Here is a 5,795-nt window from a genome sequence, read left to right as displayed (position 1 = left end):
AAGTTAAAACACATAGTGAAATCATCTCGAAACACCCTCCCACCCACAAGGTCTACAGTCATCAGCTGGAAAAGGGTTCAAAAAGGATCATCAATAAGGTACAGAGATTCCGGAATGTCATCATGTGACTGTAGACCATGTAAAGAGCTCAACATATGCACCAACAATCACTTTCGGCGAGAAGATGCTTCTTTAACTACGTAGAATTTGTTTTTCGAAGGCAAATTTGATTTACATCTCACTTGTTGAGGAAAGTTTACAAAATTACCCACTAAAAGATCAGGAAATAAAGCTGCACCCCACGCCACAGAAACAAGGCTTCATTAACCTGAGGTGCACTGCAAAGAATGTCGATTTTAGCGCTGCAAACCAACATTTCTATTGGTACACAGTGAAATGTGCATGGGGAATTTGTAACTAGACCAATAAAAGTATGGTAATTGGGAGCGCACTTTTAACATACCACACTGCGTATCCCTCTCGCATGGACAAACCACCGGGTCGATTCCAAATATTGGGGCACTCAAACTTGCAGGCATACTTTCACGTACTATTCGGGGATACATTCAGCCTGTGTAAATAGCAAGAGACGTACTCGGGACAGAGCTCCCCACCACCCCAAATACGGTTGAGCGGTCAGCGGTAGCCCATGGCCGGCCTTAAATTAGGCTGAGACTTCAAAATGGGAAGCATTTTGAAACGCGCCGCGTAAGGAGCAGAAGAGCGCCGATTGCTTTAAATCAGGCTGCAAAAACGTGCGGTCATCAACGCAAGCCTGAAACTACCAGCCACGTGGAAAATGGAGGAGACAACATATTGCCCAGAACCATTTCGACCGACAGTACACCGAATTGAATGTCAACAAAGCAGTCTCTGCCCCCTCGTACTCACAACTAGCGTTGTGAATCCAAGCGGCTGCCCGTTAAGCAGCCGGTGCCTGCAGGAGTCGTGGCCGGTAGCACCGCCTTTGCCTAATGATGGATTTACTGTTCTTCTGTCCCACCACCACTCCCGCAGGAACCCTGGGACCACAGGACAATTGGTGTCCGATGAGGCTGCGGCAACATGCGGAGTATCCCCCATGACACATTCTCCTGGGTTTTTGTGCCCCTTCGGCTGACACGCGAAGAGGATGACGATGGATTGTACAGATCGAAACGCCGGACAAAATCAACCAACCTGGGTAAGGAAAATGGCAGAAAGGAAGAAGCAAAACACGGAATTGTGGGATATGAAATGATACGACCAATGGTAAGCAGCGATGCTGGTAGCCAATCAAAGGACGTGAATAGTGACGTTCCCATCCTGAGCCGCATGAAAGAAACTTTACAGAGCGAAAAACAGTATTCGAAAAAGCGTACTCACAATTTACCCTAGTTGCGGAAAGGCATATGGGTGAAGCGCTTTTGCGTACCATTCTGCAATATCGAGTTAATTAATCATTCATCAAACTTTTAACTTCATGCGATTTGAGAGCGTATTTTTTTTTACAAAAATGTAAGTATTCATAACATTTCATTTTGAATACAACATTTTAATGAGTAGATATACGAACAAGGTGATTGTAATGTCCCAAAGGGTTGCCTATTTGTCCAGTGAGAAGATGGCGGGTGCTCTGCATAACTGAACCTCTGTCGTGGCGGCTTCTGTGTGCGCGCGCGCGCCCTACAGGCGGATGAAGTGTACTACGGCGCGCGCTGGAATTGAGGCTGCTTCAGAGGTGGGCGGTATCACTAAGAACTTAACTTAAGGTGAGACACGTCGCTTAAGGTATGACGATGAAAAGCGTCACTATTCTACCTGTTTACCACTGAACTCCAATCTTTTCTGGACACTGAACGTTTTAGGTAAATACACATTTTAACACACAACAAGATTCTACGTAGCATATATTAATATATATATCGTTTTATATAGAGCGAACTGCCCCGAACATTTCAAGGAGCGTTACATGAACATTAGTTGTGTTACCCACATTCATGTTGTTAGCCTTGGGAGAGTAACTGTTTTTTCCCAGAATCGTAGGATGTCAAGCGTCACTGCCAGACTCAAACTCTGTTCCCCACCTTCAAGGTCGGCAGTTATTTTTGAGTGTGTGCAGATATACATATAGCAAACTCGACCCGGACTTTACATGACCTCTGGTTACGACAAGGATACATTCATATTTTGGTAGGCACTAGAGACTAAGTGATTTTCCCAGACTCACAGAATGTGGAGTCGACCCCGAGGCTCGAACCCTGATTTCCCTCCAAAAGTCGGCAGCTTAGCCTGAGACCATATCCTCTCCCCGAGTACTAGCTTTTATGCCACATCCTCTAGCTGAGAGTGTTGGGTCATCCGATTATCTGTATATGACATATTTATCGTTTTGGACACATAAACCTAAATGTTCACTTTGCACACATTGAGAACAACCATTTGCAGTGCAATTGGTCTCGCATTTGCGAGCTTTTGAGCTATTGACATAGTAAATGACAATGCCTTTTATTTATGTGTTAAACCTACCATAATTAAAGGCATTTTCATTTACAATACCTATACCTCACAGTTTTGAAAATGTTAGACCTATTGCAGTGCAGAGAGCATGGTGTCCCTGAAGTGGGCGCTGCGCTCAGCATTTAAGTAAAAAAAAAAAAATAGAAAAGAAAGAATCAGAGCTCGGTGTCCTTGAAGTGGGCGCATCACTCACCATTAAAGTTAAGAAAACTAAAATGAAAGAGCGAGGTGTACCTGAAGCAGGTGTCGTGCTCAGCGTTAAAGTTACAAGAAAAAGCTGAAAGAAAGTGCGGTGTCCCTGAAGTGGGCACAGCGCTCAGCTTAAAAGGTTTAAAAACAAGCAGTGGCCACCATTGTCCCCTGAGGGCGGGGGTGGGGGGACGGGGTAGCCACTTTTAAAGTTAATGCATGCATAGCAATCCATAAAAGAAGCAGCCTACCCAGAAGTGCTATGTGTGCACGCTGCAAATACAGGAAGCAGCCGCCATGTCCCCATTAGTCATTAAACAAAATAGTGCTCACGCCTTATGAAGCAGACTGTGTAACAAGACAAGGAAAAGGTCCAGTCGTTACAGGAAGTAACAAATGCAGACACGGCGGTACCAAGGAGGGACTAACAAACCTATTCACAAATTAAAAGCAACCATTTAGCAAGGACAGTAACAGAAGTCAATTAAAACAAGCATTAGAAATGCAATAGGTCTCGCAGCATTAGAATTAGTGCTTTTAGAATTGTTAATGGGTTTAGCATGAGGGTGAGGGTGAGTGAGAGTGAGTGTGAGTGTGGGTGAGTGTGAGTGTGGGTGAGTGGGGGTGAGTGTGAGTGGGGGTGAGTGTGGGTGAGTGTGGGTGAGGGTGAGGGGTTGAGGGTGAGGGGTTGAGGGTGGGTGAGGGGTTGAGGGTGAGTGAGGGTGAGGGGTTGAGGGTGAATGAGGGTGAGGGAGGTTGAGGGGTTGAGGGTGAGTGGGGGTGAGTGAGGGTGAGGGGTTGAAGGTGAGTGAGGGTGAAGGTGAGTGAGGGTGAGTGATAAATGTTGAATCTGAAACTGAGATGTCAAGAGGGTGTGCAATGCTAATTTAATGTCTGTGATAGAAGTAGGGGGTGAGGGCGGAACTCGCAGAGTTTCACTCCGTGGAATTCTTTGGAGTTACATAAAATGTCCACAGAGTTCAGCAAGCGGGTAGAAATCGGTATATTGTGCTGCTCGTGATGATTTATAGCGCAGGAGCCTGTTCTGTGCTGCAAAATCAGCACAAACGGCATCACGTGGCGCGTTGGAGGGCTGAGCAGCAGCTTTCTCACAGCGAACGGTCGCAACCACCCACATTGAGAAAGTCTCGCTGAGTACCATTCTATCGCCCGAAAATCACGCTTGGGGATGCCAAGTCGCACTTTCGCTTGCCTACCGCGTGCGAGAAAATCCTCCAGCATGAGGCTTTTGGCGTAGCTTTGCCGGGACTCAGTGTTACAAACATTATGCGGAGTGGCAAAACTCTGCTAAATCTGCCAGCGAGCAGAATTGATCGCCCACCCCTAGATAGAGGAGATTTGAAGGCATGAACATTTCATTTCCATTTTCTAATAAGCAGTTGATCTACAAGTCCCAGAATGCAGTGCTGCAAATGACACTTGGCACTTTGAGGCACCAATTCTTGTGGGAATTAGCATTTGGTTGCAGTGCTGCAAATGACACTTGGCACTTTGAGGCACCAATTCTTGTGGGAATTAGCATTTGGTTTAGGTGACGGGAACCCGATCCCGCGGCCTCTCCAGACACCCGGAAGAGGAAGCCCCCATTTGCGGCAGCACCTGGCAACGGCATCATCAGGCAATACTCTGACTGGCTGCTTCCTGGCGGTTATATTGACTCTCAGCTTATTAAATTCCGAGCCATCCATCAAGGCTGCAGACATGATCTTGTCAGCAGCACCTGTGTGGCGAGGAGAGAGCGGGCGTGATGCGCAAACGGCAAAGCTAAACAGGAGGTTGGCTCTCTATGCACTTTCTGCTCCTCCCACGTTAAAGAGCAGCAGCGTCCTTCATGAACACCTCGTACAGCACCGCACACTGCACAGCTTAAGTGGTGAACTGTTCACGGTGTGTCTGTCTAGTGCTGACCACACAAGTTGCACTGCTAAGCTTTTAAAGGAAGCAAAAGGGTTAAGTGTTTAATGTTAATAAATTACCACATTCACCAAGGATGCAGGATTCTAGTCCTGAATTTTCAATTAGGTGCCTAAGGCATTCTGGGAGTTGAAGTCCTGGGTCACTGACCCGGTTGAAACGGCACACCTGAAAACAATCGTGTGTATAAGGAAAGCAAGGAATGGATCATTATATGCTTGTGGCCATGGGGGTCAGGTGGTAACTTTAAAAGGGAAGCAAGGGTCTATCGTGAACTGGCAGAACACAGGCAGTCTCACCGGGGCCCAGAAGTGCGTGTCCGAGGCGCACTTGTGGCACCTTCAGACAGTTGTGGATTTTGACCCGCACTTGAACGCAGTGACTTAAAGGCTGAAACTTGTGTAGGAAATGGGACAGGTCAGGACCCTGCACGCACGAGATGCTGCCAGATAACCAGGACAGGGCGAGGCTGTCACGACATGGGTCGGATCGGCAGCTGTGTCAGTGTACGAATAAAACAACATTTGACCTCTGCGCCGTCACAGACAAAAATATCCCTGGCGGAGAGAGAGAGAGAGAGAAAGGGAAAGCTCCCGACTGCAAACAGGAAGCTCTGGAATGGGACTGCTCACCATCTACAGAGGTAGGGTAAGAGACAGTCTGCTTACCTACTGCAGAAGAAAGGGACAGACCGCTCCCCAGCCACACAGGAAAGAACAAGCCTTTCACCGTAACACGGCGGGCAGGGGAGGGGGCGGGCAGGGGAGGGGGCGGAGAGGGGAGAGGTGCGACACGGCAGGCAGGCAGGGGAGGAGAGTAGGAGGAGGAGGGGGGAGGAGAGTAGGGGAGGCACGGCCTAGCGGCAGGCAGGCAGGGGAGGAGAGTAGGAGGAGGAGGGGGGAGGAGAGTAGGGGAGGCACGGCCTAGCGGCCGTGCAATCAAGTAGTGAGGGGCGGAGCTGGGGGAGGCTGTGAAAGAGAGTAGGCGGCTGGGGGCATGTGCACGCGCATTTAAGCTCAATGCGCATGCGCATTGAGCTTAAATTTCTCGTGCACTGCAAGGAATCGCCACGATTCCTTGCAGTGTGGATAAAGAGCGGATAAGTGCCAATACTCTCGCCTTGCTCGATGCGCATGCGCATCGACAGGCGAGACCTAAAGATGGGCGGGGAA

At 48.4% G+C, this 5,795-nt stretch overlaps 1 protein-coding gene and 1 non-coding gene across 6 annotated transcripts in view; one reads left to right on the top strand and one right to left on the bottom strand.

Annotated features, from left to right (window-relative positions):
- Positions 1 to 45: 45 nt before the first annotated feature.
- On the bottom strand, positions 46 to 123 carry LOC144765446 (small nucleolar RNA MBII-202). The gene has a single exon (XR_013597434.1). It is a non-coding gene; the product is annotated as a small nucleolar RNA MBII-202 (small nucleolar RNA).
- A 1,369-nt stretch (positions 124 to 1,492) lies between these two features.
- The window catches only part of LOC144763932 (uncharacterized), a 231,242-nt gene continuing 226,939 nt past the window's right edge, over positions 1,493 to 5,795 (top strand). For all 5 annotated transcript variants that reach the window (XR_013596277.1, XR_013596278.1, XR_013596276.1 and 2 more), the window contains exon 1: positions 1,493 to 1,751. The gene's annotated coding sequence lies outside the window, so the exon portion shown is untranslated. The remainder of the gene's footprint in view (positions 1,752 to 5,795) is intronic.

This window comes from Lissotriton helveticus, chromosome 6 (genome assembly GCF_964261635.1).
Source record: "Lissotriton helveticus chromosome 6, aLisHel1.1, whole genome shotgun sequence".
Lineage (NCBI taxonomy): Eukaryota > Metazoa > Chordata > Amphibia > Caudata > Salamandridae > Lissotriton > Lissotriton helveticus.
This window is presented reverse-complemented; position numbering and strand designations above follow the sequence as displayed.